This window comes from Solenopsis invicta, chromosome 1 (genome assembly GCF_016802725.1).
Source record: "Solenopsis invicta isolate M01_SB chromosome 1, UNIL_Sinv_3.0, whole genome shotgun sequence".
NCBI classification, from domain to species: domain Eukaryota; kingdom Metazoa; phylum Arthropoda; class Insecta; order Hymenoptera; family Formicidae; genus Solenopsis; species Solenopsis invicta.
In genome coordinates, this window is record NC_052664.1 from 31,198,611 (window position 1) to 31,214,175 (window position 15,565).

Consider the following 15,565-nt stretch of genomic DNA (forward strand, 5'->3'; position numbering starts at 1 on the left):
GCCAAAGTTTGATTTTATAAAGTACATATCTCGTGTTATAAGAGAATCATAGAGTTGAAATAAACATAAGCAAAGAGGAAAATTAATTTTCTGATATTTCTCAGTTAAATGTGTGTCGCGTCGATTAATATAAATTTTACTCAAAGTCGTCTTTAGAACTTTTATGTTCATACTATAGTATTTGTATAATATAGAAATATTTTTGTGTACTATTAATGTCTGTTAGTATTTCCGTGTTCATATTTTATTTGCCATTCCATATTTTATTTAATAATGATATTAGATTCTAAACAATCCGTTCGACTCATTAAAAACATTAGAACTGTACATTTCTGTGAAAAAAAAAGAAACACTCAACGGGAACTCGATATGCACCTGACTACAAAAACGTCGAAGTTGCTAAGCGCACTCTAATGCTTTCATTATGCCATAATGAACGCCCTATAATGATATTAGGCTCATTATACGCGACGCTTATTAAAACTACGCGGTTGGTCGAACAAGTTCCATTTGAATATTCCAGCCAGTAACTCTGCCACGGCTTATATCTTTATCAATTTCCTCTGGTAACGAATTGATATAACTGTTCGTTGAATGAAGCGATACAATAAAGCATGCCTATCGAAGCGGCGATAAAACGCTCAAAGACGTCTTAAATTTTCTTTCGTCGTGATGTGCCTGACACACGCTAACATTACAATTCGTATACAATAACTTGTGACGAAAAAGATCGCAAATTTTATATTAAAAAAAATGAAATCCAAGTCTTTAAAGAAACTAAAAAGATATATTTCTCAAAAAGTTATTTTGTGAATTTATAATCAAAATAATAAAAATTAACTTGAGAACTTAATGAAATTATAGGAATTATCAGAGTAATTTTCTCAAAAATATTAACTTTTATTCACATTTATCAAGTAAATCTCACATTTAACCTTACAGTGAAATATTTGTTGAATTATCTCGCCCAGTTTACTATGTTGTATTTACGAGAAATGGGACACCTTCTGCTCTTCACTCACAGTTACTAATTACCTCCCTTTCGGCAACACGTTCTGAAATACACGCGTAGGAATAGTCGCCCAGCGAATAGTCTGCCTATCCCCAGTAACTCCGCCTTCGACATTGTATGCGCCTTGTCCCAAACACGTTTGCATTCTCTATCAGGCAACACTATGCTCTCATCCTCTCTCTCTCTCCCTTTCGTGCATGTGCTTTTCGCTCCTGCTCCTTCACCTCCGTGTGGTATCCACCGCGATTACAGCATCCTTGTCGCATATTGTGCATCGATGCGTATTGTTTGGAATGCATTCTGCATTTGCGAGCGATCATCTGCATCTTGCCAATACCATATGTCTTCGTGCACGACAGTTCAGCAAGAAGGTTGAAGAGTGTGGGACACATGCATTGATGATGAACAATGCATTACCAAGAATATTAATAATTCAAATGTTGCATTACTTTTGTTATATATTTTAGTTTGAAAACTAATATATATAATACAATATATACACAACAAAATAATGTCTCTATTCGAAAATTGTCGTACAATTCACGCGTAAATTTCGTCGTAGTAAACTAAGCTAATGTTGATGTGTCAAAGGTAAGAAGGGATGCAGCGCGATGAGAAGTGCTTCCATCGACCTTACCTACACGTAACTCGACTTTGTCGCCTAATGCACAGATGCCGGAGAGAAACGCGCAGCCACCCTCAAATAACGAGGGGCGCAATTTGTCGTCGCGTGCAAAATTAAAACGTCCCTTCCGCTCCTTCGGCGCGCCCTTCTCGCCGTTGATATTGTCGCTACGTGAAGGAAGACTCGGCATACCAACGATCTCTCGTTACGAGTCTCGTTTACGAATTAACAAAAACGTTGGGAACATGAAAGGAACGACTAATTCCCAAAGAAACGTTTGTTTTACTTTTTAAACGATGTAGTATAATGATGTAAAATATTTTATATTATCCTACTGTTTTATAACGGAGAAGAACCGATGAAAATTAAATATTGTCGAGACAAACGTAAAACGTAAACATTTAAGTTCGAAAATTGGAATAGATCTTATTATATTTTTATTTTTCTCGAATCACTTTTATTTCTTTGCATAATTCATAGATATTTCTTTTTGTTTTTGCCATTTTTAAAAATTTGCGTTGGGCTGTTTATAACAATATATTGTTTCAATATGACGATTGTTACAATTAAAATTTGTGTTAAAGTATGTAGAAATGTGGACGGCGTAATCAGAAATGATGAAATAATTTCTCATATTAATTTACAATAATATGTAAATCACGTGCACAAAGGGGCAATTTCCTGTTTTGTCGCTGCCTCTTTTCAATTACAATGTATGCGTTGAATAAAATTCAACATTACGCGATCGCGTTATCGCTCGTTATTGCGAGATGATGATTCATGGGGCTGATAGGGGCGACGTTGTTGAGGGTGGTTCGTAGCTTTTCGCGTATGGAAAAAGAGGGTAGTTAGTAGACGTATCCTGGTAACGCGCGGATGCTGCAGAACGGACCCCATGTAGAATGGGACGTGTACGTGCACATGGGGGGGAGGGGGGCGACACGAGTCTGAAAACGAAACGGGCGTAGAGCGAGTGCGTTGTAACTCTCAAGGGGATTGATTTGGACCAGGTCGGAGGGAGGGGAACGGACGATATCGATTGCCGGCATCCATGCAGACGCATCTACAGGATATATATGTGTAGGAGGGATGCCTTCATCTTCAGACTGGTCGCTGATTCTCATGTAGATCTCCTCTTTTCTTTCTTCCTTTTTGTTTTGACGCTTTCTTTTCCCGGTAATATCGAAAGCGTACGTACTTTCGATTACGACAGACACTTTTAGCGTGAGTCTGAATGGCCCTATTCATCTAAATTCCATTTCGTTCTACTTCTCATAGAAGTGCACGGACCAACGGTGGATTCATCATTCGCAAACTTTCAGCGACGAGTAATTCTTCTCGCCGAGATGGTTACACCTTTCTCTCTCGACGTCTTCTGGGAAAAAGTTGCTCACTCAGAACGCGACGCTTTACAAATTCAAATGAGTCTCAAATTCAGATGCTCTATATACAGGAGTTTGTTTTATCATCTCTCTCTCCCTCGCCGTCTAATCCGTCGATTTTCTTTTTGTTTTACGACACTGAAGGAGCATTCAATTGAGGGATCGCCGCTGAAACATTCATCGGTTATCCGAGAACATTAAGCGTGTAAAACACAGGACGTAGGGCACTTTCCATTAACCGAACTACCTCGCGTAATCTTCCATTAGCTCCCGGCCATGTGCGAATGTAATCTCGGTGGATACGCGCGTGAATTTTGCGTTAAATGGAAATTACTTCGTTCTGCTCGGTTTTCTCGATGCTCGTCTAATTATGTAATGAACGATTGAACGATCGCTCGTGCGAAAACACTTTGTAAAGTAACTGTACAAATGCTGTCCGTTGTGCGATTAAGTATTTATAGTTGAGGTGTTTCTGCTCGGCAAGAATTTTGAAACTTGATATATTTTAATAAATAAATTTTAAAGTCAATTGAAAAGTTTTCTGATGAAGTTTGTCTTTAGACACTTGAATTCAATGCATGTAATTCAATACTTGATTCTCGAGAGAAGATTGCGTGTGTACGTCTGTTAATCATTTTGATCTTCGTAACATTTTTCTATTAAGAAAAGAGAACAGTTAGTCATACGAAAACTTAACTTAAAGTCGAATAGACTTTTTAAGATGCATTGTTGTTCTTTTTTTTTATGTAAATAAACTTGGTTCCTTAAATAATTGATTCAGATACGATTTTTGAAAAGCAAAGTCAATTCAAACTGTTATTAAAGAAATAAGTGGTTTAACGATTATAATTCCGACTGATATACATTTACGTATACATCAGTTATATTTGAAACAGATCCGCACGTTAATTAGAATTTCAAGTGACAATAACTCTATTCTAAAATGCTCAATCGGATGGAATTAATTGTTATTTCCCATGACGATAATGAGTTCATAAAACGAAGCGCAAATTGTGCTCGTTTATCAAAATTAATTTAAAATACAAGGAACGGAATATTGATTATTTTTATTTCATAGTACATTAAATATTTTCTAATAACAAGACTAGGTGGGGTATGGCCTTGGCGTGTTTGTTTTTGTTGACACATGCTGCCGTGCACGCAAGGCCATCGTGCGCTCCGTATTATTATTCACACGATGAGACTCAAGTCGATAGATAGACCGCTTTGCATTTTCCATCGAAGCGCAATCGTTTTTTCCTAATTAACGATCAATTTGCACAGTTAATTAACTTTTGCAATTAACGACTCAATTTGTTTATCAAAGTAATTATTTCGCGCAATTTATTTATTTACATATAATAACAAAAGAATGAAAATGCATAATTTATTGTTTTATTGAGATATTTATAGAGGCGTGAATAATTTCTCGAACACGTAGAAAATATTTGACAATAAATATTTCACATCGCACTTAATATTTTTCGCCGATGTAAAATAATTTATTTATCATTTTATAATTTATAATAATTTGCAGAATTCTCCAGTAATCGAGTGGTTAATAGAACTTCATACTTTTTTCATGTTGTTTATCCCAATTGTACAATAATAAAGTATATATTGTGTGCGATTAATTGGAAATCGTACCGTGCGATTATTTTATTTTAATAATTAGTACGCTCAAATCGTAATTAATTTATACAGGTGATATATACAAAACACTTTTGTACTGAAATAGTTTAAAAGAATGATTGTACATTTAAGGAAAGCTTAAATTAGCAAAGATGCGTATAATTGAATGAGAAGTGTATAAGGGATTGGTTTTTATATAAATTTGAAAATGTTATTTACTTTTTTTCTACTTCAGTTGTCCACTGTTGGATTTTCTATCTAATGGAAAATTTTTTTAATTTTCCTGGAAACTTTGACAAGAAGCCGCCTATGCTTGTCAAACTTCTTAACTTACTACCGTTTCCATCGTCGCGGATCTCACTCTACAGCTAGAAGGACTTCTTAGGTTTGGATTAAACGGGTAGAAACTGTACCATAGTTTGTATCGGATTTACATTCTGCTGGGATAATGGCCGTCGAAGTTTCGCCGAAGAGCGATGAGGGACCTTACAACAATAGATAAGACTAAACTTTCCGGAATAATTATTATCCTTCTACTTGGACACGCGTCGATAGATTCAGGTGTTCTGAGAAAATAATTACAAAAAGAGAGATGACACCAATTTTTTAATAGTTTACGTTGCAAGTTTGTAGTTTTAAATGATATTGTGTCTTACACGTATTAACTTGCGAGATATTAAAATGTATTGCAATCACAATAAAATGAAAATTACTTGGAAAAATTTTGATATGTATTAAACGTTAAAAAATTGTAGATGCTTTTTGACATTAATTATAAAATATTATTATAAATATTATTTATATGTTGCAAAAAATTCTTATTGGCATGTAATGTCAATTTATAAAAGAGTTGATAAAAAAATGCGCGGTCTCGTAAAAAAAAATGAATGAATTTTCTCTTTTGGGGCAACATTTTACAATTGCAGGCATTTTCGATTACGGGCATTATGGTCTCTAAACGCAGCGCTGCGAAAGCCGTCGATAAGGTTTCCCTGAGTGTTAATTACGTTCACGTCAAACGCATTGCGTCTATCCCGTGCGGGCATACATCCTATCTCTCGGGACCTTTAGCCGTCGCAATTACGTTAGAACCACTCGATATTCCAACCCGCATAGCAACGATTCTCTATCTCTCTCTCTGTCTCTTCTTGATCTTCTATCTCCCATTTTCATTCTCTCTCTCTCTCTCTCTCTCTCTCTCACTTTGCTGTTTCGCAACGTCGTTTCCGATTAACATAAAGTGCATTGCCTCCTCTTCCGATTTTCTAATCCGTTAACAAAGCGCCCAACACGATGGAGAATCGCCGTGTACGCCGGCCCCGAGGATCGTTTGAATCGATATGGTCACGAGGCGCGTTCGCTCGATAGACGAAAATCGACTTCGAATAATCGGATATGATGCGGCGGTACGCAGTTTCACGAACAATGGAGTGGGATTATGCTTAGGATGAAGGGCTGAGCGTGTGTGGTTAGCCGCGGAGTCTGACGATGAATATTACGCGGCTGAATGGGGGAGCGTTAGCGAGAGAAATTGCGAGTTTTACATGCTAATTTATTCCCGTCGTTTTTCACGGCACAACGCGCTGCACGAAAAAAACGTCGACTGCGGCTTGAAGCAATTGTAATCGCGTTATTATCGAGTCCGTTTGGAAAATCCGGAGAATGCCGCTGCGCGATTTTATACAATCGACGCTTCATCACGTTTGCGTTTTACGCAAACCGATGAAGTGATAATGCAACCGAATACGATTTCTTACGAATGTAAAAAAATGTTACTGTAGACACAATGTAGCTTCCGATCGAAACGTTCTGTCGTGAAAATGCAGATAAGTATTCAAATTTTATGACGACGTTGACACAGACGCATCCTACAATATGCATAATGCCGAGCTGCAGTGTATATATTCTGGAGAGAAACTATTCTTGACGATATAAATTTTATTCAACGAAAATTCAATCCGCCGAACTACTGGCGCGGCACGACAGCGTCGTAAGAAACGCTATCCGCAAGGAATTCGTAATTCCCCATGCAAATCCGCGGCGCGGTAGAAAGTGCGACCACTTCCCTTCGCGTGGCCCAGTCATATCGGCGCAATTCGTTTCTTCCGCTTAAGAAACACTTCCCGTGATCACACGTTGCTGTCCGCCAGAATTATTATGAACGTTAATTATTTCCGCAACTCGGCCGTTTTCTCCATTTTTTCCCCCCCGCAAAGAACAAATAAAAGATGATATTTTTTTACTTGACTGCAGTTCGCGGATTGGATACGATTTATTGAAATTATCAGGTACTCTGTTAAGTGCAATTTTTTTTATTCATTTGGAATCGATTCTTTCTTCACAAAAAAATTGAAAATAGCGCGTTCACTACCATTAACTGAACTTGAAATTTGCTAATGAGTTTTGTTGTTTCTTCTGACACGTAATTTGTGGAAAGTTCTGCTTGCCAATTATTGATTATTCGAAAGCTATTGGGACTCAAGTTAACCTTGATATTTTTTTATTAAGGAATTCGGTTTTACAAATCGCTCGAGGATATGTAATTAAGATATCTTACCGTTTCGGAACTTGTATTTATCTTGCATCTCTTTACGCTTCTTAAATTTAATTCTGATTAACTTGCGTTATCTCGGAACTTGCGTCAGAGCAATTAGCCGCTCCCTTTATTCATTTCCTATTTTTCTCGCCTTTGTCGTCTGGGCCCTTTATCGCTCAACTTTCACAACTTTTCGAAATTTTCTCGAATATAAATTTTACCGAGCGTGGCGCACAGAGAAGGAAGAAGATCCCGTTGCCGGAACGGCGAGTCACACTTCGACTCTCTCTTTCTCTCTCCGACTATTAAATTAACAACATTCGGCGACAGTCTCGCAGTTCGTACGTCGCGGACCCTTCCAGAAAGTTCTCCATTGTGAGAGTTTTCAATTACAATGGTCTTGAAGTACCGTGACCACGATTTATGATTGAGACGCTTCGAGAAGCGAGCATGAATATTAGAGAGAGTGGCTGATGCTGCTCGCGGGGAAGCAAAAAGGGGAAGTCTTTCGACGAGCATAAACTACCACAGTCATTTTCGCCGTTTTTGCACTTAAGCGGGTTGGTTAAACGCTTTCCACTCTCGCGAGATGGGCGAGTGAGATATCGCGGGATCTAAGACAACGCCCAACTGTGTCTGTCGGCCTACATGCGCTGTTGCGAGATGGCTGGCTCTTGTCAGGCGGGACATGTTAATGAACTTGGCGAGATCGACGCGGGATCGAGCGCAGGTGTTATCATCGAAATTGTCGCGACATGGCGATGAGAATCGAGAGTGTATATACGAGTCTTCTATCTCACATTATATTACTAGACGCTCGTTTCTATAGTCATTAACGCGATTTCCCCGCTCCGACACAGCGGGAAAAGATGTAAATACGAAAGAAAGTGTGGGACGCGTAAATGAAATTGGAAAAAACACGATTAGCTGGCACGCATGCCGTGGGAATATTAACGATCTGCCATAATGTGTGACAGTGTTGCGTGCATTTCAGGTTGAGGTATATCGCGAAACAACTTTTTATCTCGGCACAATGCGCTTTCTTTGCGAACTTACTTAAATATATGAACGAGGAAGGGAAAAAATATCGCGACGACACACACACTCTGGTAAGGGAAACGAACAGTCGAGTTAAAGGGCTTTGAAGGAAATCCGTAATTTTATATACGAAAAGCTCCCGGTTCGTGGAGTGAAAGCATTTTTGTACGTCTCGGCCAGGCGCAGTTATTATCGCTCATTTTACCTCTGAACAAAAGTCTCGTGAACTGCGGAGATAGAAATAGCGAACGTTGGCAGAGGTCGGGCCGGTGACCAGAGCTATTGTTGGGCAAGACGAGCGATGGTGCAGGGATCTCTTTGAAAGCCTTTTTTTCTTGAGTCTGAGGGTAATCTGAGAAAGAGAGAAAGAGAACTTCGTAATATTCACCTTCTTTTTGATGTCGCCGCGATTCTACAGCAGAGATTGCACTCAATTTCCTCCTTATAGCTATTTTATGGGAAATTATATATATTAAATTTATATATATATATATATATATATATATAAATTATGTATTAAAACAATATATTTATATATATATATATATATATATATATAAATTATGTATTAAAACAATATATTATTATCATTATTATTATTATCATTATTATTAATTATTTTAACGTTTTTTTCCGTAAAATTTTTGAAACAAGTTTGAGAGTTCTAATGATAATGAAACTAGTATATTTATAGGAATATAATTTTAAGTATATATCATAGATAAACGATATAAATAAGGAAAAACTATAATATTTAAAAAATGAATAAAGCTTAACCTTGAAATTAATTCAACATCTTTTGATGTATTATGGAATAAGGCAGTATAGCCTAAGGCACTAAGCGAAAAGGATCCAAATTCTCACGTAGATAAAACGGAGGCGTATTTCGCGATTAAGAAATTTAGACTTTATCTAATCGTGAAACATTACGCGAGAGCAGCCATAAACTACTCGGCTTCCCTGCCACGGTACACCCTTCTTTGCTAATTACCAATTAGGCGTCTACTCTTGCACCCGAGATTTGGGCAGCTCTCGCACTCAACGGGAGAGAAATTGGAGAATCTCCCGGTAATTAACTCTTTCGAAAGATTAACGAACTACCGTGCGACTGCGGCTATACGGATCGTCGTTTCGCAGCCCGTGACAAGAGCGACGAATTTATGTACGCTATTATGTGTCCGGATATACTTTGCTAAGCATAGACAAATGCTAAGCTTATGCTTGGTTCATTTGTATTCACTTTTGCTCTCTTTAATTCCCACAGAATTCGAGTAAGGTAATTAAGATTATCTCTTGAATCAATCTAGATATGTAAGAGTTGAATGTGCGCCTCATAATGTTGAATAAATTATTCTTTTAATTTTTGTTATATAATTTAATGTATACATATCTTATTTTTATGTTTTGTTTTTTGTAAAAAAATATTTTTATTATTCATTAAATAAACTTTAATCAATTGACTGACTTTGTTAGCGCAATCATAAATATTGATACATTGGAATTATAAATTGCATTAAAAAAAAAAATCATTTATAAATGAGAGATATAGAGATTTAGTAAAAATGTTCTTGTATGGAGCAATGTGTAACTGTCTTCTTGCAATCTTACTGAAGGCATATCAGATAAGTATAGCTTAAGCTGAAGCACGTATGTAACGCAAAATACTGTGTAAATCGAGATAAAGGCGTCAATACTATTCACCGTAATATTGGAATATCATGTTTATGTACAGTATAATACTGATAAACGCACCGTCAGCAACATTTGCAAGATATTATCACTGGTTGTAAAGCCGAGAAGTATGCATAAAACATGTACCGCAAGTTGTTCCGTGACGTAACATCGTCGATCGGGGGAGCGCTTCAAAATTCCTTTCGCTCTACCTTTTTTCACGATAACGCACACTGCTTTCGAAGCCGTTTCTCCTTTATGAGCAGATCAGTGTTGGGTTTAACAGCTTTCGGGGACCGCGCCGTTTCCGCCAACGAGCGTCGAAATTCTAATCTCGTTGGTGTGAACGGACTGCGTTGCAGCGATTACGGAAAATATATTGACCGACTGTGTGTGTATGCGTGAAAAAATATAGTGCTCGGTCCCCAGAACATGCTGGAAACCTAGTTTTAAAGCAGAAAAAGAATGCAGGCGTTATAAATTATCTTGCTCGATCTTCTCTGAAAATATTTCAAGCATGAATGCATTGATATCGAGAATCAGTGTTGCGCATTCTTTTCAAGCTATTTGTATAATAAAGTCTAATATAATTTCTGTGTGACATTGCTGTTTGCACAAGTAATGTTAAAATCGGATAATAAATGGGCAATGTCAATGTTTCCTAAAAAAAAATCATCAAAAAGTTTCGTGAGAGCCGCCGCCGTGTCGTTGCGAAATAGCTTTGCGAAATTGTCGTCGGACTAGTGTACGAATACCCGGATAATTCGCGACAAATTCCCTGGGAATTCGAAAGGATCCCCAGTACGCCGTGACCACAGAGGTAGAACGCAACGGTGGTTTCACAAGTCGACAGCAGCCGCCGTCAGACTCGCACGTAGAGAGTTGTCATCCGTTGGATTATCTTCGTTTCCACGGGGGTCCACCATAAATTGGTCGGCCCTTTTCAACCGGACTCGATATCGTTCTTGGTAGCCGACGAGGTGGTCTTTCTCGCGACGCGGCGGCTTTTATTATTCCTTGTAAAGACCGCGGCTCAAAGATATTCTTAAAGTTCTTTTTGTCATTAGAATATCTCGTAAGAGATAAAATAACACTTGAGAAATTATATTGCTCGTGATTTTTATATCACGTTGCTTACCTGTATTCAAAAGCATTGCGTTATTATTGACAACGATGATGAATAATAAATGTAATAAAATTTGCTGTGACATTTTACGATAGAGATTTTGGAGTGATACAAGTACAAAATCTAAATATAACATTTTTATTATATATTTAAAATTAAAAATGTTTTGATTTTATTAATTGATATTAAAGTTAGATTATATTAAAAAAATTTTTTTTGGAAATAAGATTTAAAAACGAAGAATTTTTATCATTTCCTTTTAAAAAATTTCAAATTCTTTCTAGAGAATAATTTTATTTTTATGTTCAACGTATCAGGAAAGAAAAATAAGTTTAATCTTTATGTAAAATGCACAATTAGCACAATTTTGATTATTTACCTCTGTTTTTCTCGGAACATTTTTAAAATTTTATTGATATTGTTTCGGCTTTTTTTGATTGCAATATAAATCATTTCATAACGAAATATATCTGTAAAGAAATTAAATTGTGAGAACTACCTCAGTTCTTGCGTGAGAATGTTATTTAATGTATTTAAGCATAAATGTAGCAAAATTTCAACTCTTATTCGTTTTTTTTAGCATAGAATTTAGAATTGCAGAAAATAAGTGAAATCTGATCCGAGCTCTTCTTCACAACGTCAAGTTAAAATGTCCAAAGATAATTGAAATGTCGAAAAACTGTCTCTCACCGTGGACGTCAAGGTTCAAAGTAGTTCAGGTCCATTGTTAAAATTAATATTACGGAAGAGAGTCTGGATTCTTTTCCGAGTAACGAGATACAAGTATACGAAGCTTATTATTTTAAAAATATATCTGTTAAAAATATATCCGTACAATTTATTTAAATCTTATCTTCAGACAACTTCGTTTTAATAATTTACAATTATACATATTTATAATTTTTCAATATTTTCTATTTATTAGACATTATACAGCCTGCTATACGTTATTGCTATTTTATACTTTTATTTTTTGATCAATGTTCCGTATTTACATTGCTGAATTCCACGCGGGCTCGAAAATCCGTTTAAATTTCCACGTTCAATTGGGAGAATTCGTGAGCCGCTAATTCGTTTACGTAGGCGAGCACGGCTATCGATTGCGCCGCGATGCAGCCAGGCGCCTATGTATTTACGTCGCTTTCTAATAAATACAGTCATATAGGATAAATGACTGTTCTCCAACTGATACGCGCGCGTTTACGCCGTTCCTTTAGTACTCGCGCGAGAGGTATCGTTTTGCATACGGAATAGTATACGTTACTTATCCTCCTCGAATAATCGAGGCTCGTACATATGCGCGCCGGTTACTCGTGTGTACAGATACCGTGATAGACCGAACATATGGAACGTATGCCTGTGTTACAGACTGTCTGGCGCACAGTGTGTGCTTCCGCAGGTGCGTAGGAGTCGTCACCTATCTATCTAATACACTTAACGACGGCTGCCTTCGGTAACGTTATCTGTCAGGGACTAATTGCCGCAACTGGTATCCCATCGTTCCGCTGACGTTCCGCGATAATTGTTTTACTACAGCAGAGTAGTAATCACTATATGTGAATGCTCGACGAAGAGGGGACGCGCACTAATGGATTTAACTTCGTTGACGACACAATCCTATCTCGAAGTGAACAAATAAAAATTCTTAAGCTTGTAAAAATCATTTATCGTGTATCTTTTGGTAGGAAACCCAAGAGATACGTTTGGACAAGATACATGGAAGATCCGTGAAAAGAAAAAAGAAAAATTAAAGTTTAGTGCAAATTGTTTGTGTTAAAGGAAAATTGTATTTTTATCGCAACATGCACATGTACTTACGAATGTAGTTGAGCCAAGTACAGTTGAGCCAAGATGTTTGTAAAATTAGATTATTAATTGATCCTGAATATTAATGTATTAAATTCAAGAGATACTGATTATCGTTATATCACCAGGAGAAATTGGATTGTATAACCAAGCAAAGAAACAGGATTGTTGTGGCATGCATTTCGTAACGCTAATTTTATTTGGTGACAACTAGGAAGAGTTTTTCATTCGGAATTCATTATCGCGTGACCGAAGTAGCCGATTGTATGCGCATATAAATTGACCGTTTTATAAACGTTCATTTTGTACTTGCATAAATACGCTACTATATGTGCAAAATATTCCTGGTCACAGGATACACACGCTCGGTTATGAGCCAAAAAAAAGCTTATAGGGAAAGTTCACATCGACGCATGCATTTTGGCAGAAGTTCAGGCAATGCAATTCGAGAAAATCAATCCTGTGGCGAAATTTGTTTTCTACCAATGAAACTCTTTCGCCTGGTTAATAAGAGGACGAATGCCACAATTTTTGCAACATCGGGAGAGAGTGTTCGATGACGTTATCTGAGAAATTTATACACGACCTCTATATCGCACTTTTATACTAAATTCATGTTCATTAATTTTTTTCGATCAACTTTTAATTTGAAGTCAATTTAAAAATGAAAAAGAATGAAAAAAATAACGACGAATAAATTGGTAATATTGCGGAACTAATTTACGTTTGCGCGGTAACTATACTAAGATAATAATACGTTCTGATTTCCCGGCGGCAAGAAATAGCTTGTCTATAATAATGCCTATCACGCACACGTTTCCGTTCCAATTACTTTTAACGATAGATGGTGTACATTTTTTCCACGATTGCGTAACAAATCGTGCGTCAATATTTTCTCCTAGATCCGAGTTTTAATCCAAGGACAACGACTTCGGAAACGCGTTCGGCTGACAACTCGATCAAAGCGGGTCAATTCTGACGACATTACGCGTCGAACAGGAAATTCAACGTAATAAAGAAAATGGCAGCGAATGCAGCCATCGGGGTCAGACGGACAGACAGACAGTCCTTATCCACTCACAATGACATTACGTAAAATGGTCGGGCGATTAGGGGAAAAATGCTGCCTGACTCGATGTGAACGCTCGCCGGTTAGTGACATGTCTGTGGCTAGAGAGTCTCGTGGTATGCGAGTTTCGTCTGGTCAACGTTTGCTTCCGTGCGATTTATTTAACGCAATTAATATTAATTTATTTTAAAAAATTATGACATAATTATATTGTATATTACAGTTTTATTATGCTTATATTTTATAAATTGCAAAATAAATATTTTCGTTGTAAAGACTTTATTGTTATCTTGAAAGATTAGAATAATTAAGTATCAAACGTTAGATGATTGATCTATTACAGTTTACTGCAGGTATAAAGCGTAAAATAAAGCGCAGGTGATCCGTTTCAAACTTATCACTTAAACGCTTTTAATGAATCTATTGTTGCGGTAGCATTGATGCAAACCCGTATAATGGTAGACAGCGCCATGTATTTAATGCGTAGTGTATTGAAATAGCGTTACTGCCTAAATACCGTAAGTCTATTGTTGGCGTAATCATGCACCTATCATGAGTTAATACAATTGCTTTGATCACTTAATGAGAGTTAAATGCCAGAGCCATTCATGGTCATTATCAAAGTGACATAAACACAGTCTGTTATAAAAAAATGCGGAGAATATTTAAGACAAATATTAAAAGACATGTTAAATAACACACCAATATTAAATTCCATGAAATTTTTTGTTTACATAAGTTAAGAACTTATTCTTTGTCTTACTCTTATTGTTGCATAAAATTTTGTTTGTAAATACACAATTATAAATACAGTTCCGAAGAAAATGAAAAAACTGTGTGTAAGCAGCAAGATTAAATCTTGCACATAAATTTTGCTGTAAGATGTCTTCTTATATGATGAAACATGAAAAAGTATCCCATTCACGGTAGAATTATGTGAGAATATGAGAAAGGAAGTTCAGGAAATATTCTCGAGCACATGAAATGAATTGGCATTATAGACACGATCCGGTCTATGTATTTCGATCGAGCTTATCCAGACGAGAGGATGCGAGCAGCTCTCATCGAGATCGACTCGTAAGCTCTCGCCGTGCGTAAACGGACCAGACCGAGTCGTGGGAACTGGAGAACTCCATGCGAGCGCCTTTCTCTCCTCCTCGCTCGCTCACGCTTGCCGCGCGTGTCCACGTCCGACAGCGCGAATAGTTTCAGCGTTTCGGTTTCCGCGAGCGCAATGGCAAACATTGCGTAACTTTGTTCTGTCATTACACCAGTTACACGCGAATCAAGCGCGAGTCGCGAATACGCGAGGTAAAATAAGCCGCGGTAACCCCGCTGGAAACCTCACCCTTAACCACCTGCACCGCGCGCAAGCGGGACGCAGCTTTTTTTCTTCCCACTAATTGGACGATGGAAAAAGAAACCGTTACCACACTTGCGATTTATGTTCCATTTCCTACCCGGTAGGAAATTATGATCCAATTAATGAGAGAAGCACCGCCGCGCACCGCGCCACGCCGCGCACCGCGCCACGCCGCGCCGTGCTGCGCGCTAGCGCCGTCGTTCGTTAGCCGTGCCTATGCGCACGCTTCGTTATTTAACTCGTTTAATGATTCCGTCGACCTTATTAATTTACGACCACGGTTTGTCCACGCTGCCAGTCAAGGA

The 15,565-nt window shown here is 37.5% G+C and overlaps 1 protein-coding gene across 1 annotated transcript in view; it reads left to right on the forward strand.

Annotated features, from left to right (window-relative positions):
- LOC105201550 (ras GTPase-activating protein raskol) overlaps nucleotides 1-15,565 on the forward strand; it is a 312,586-nt gene that overhangs the window by 39,898 nt on the left and 257,123 nt on the right. The gene's annotated exons all lie outside the window — the stretch shown is intronic.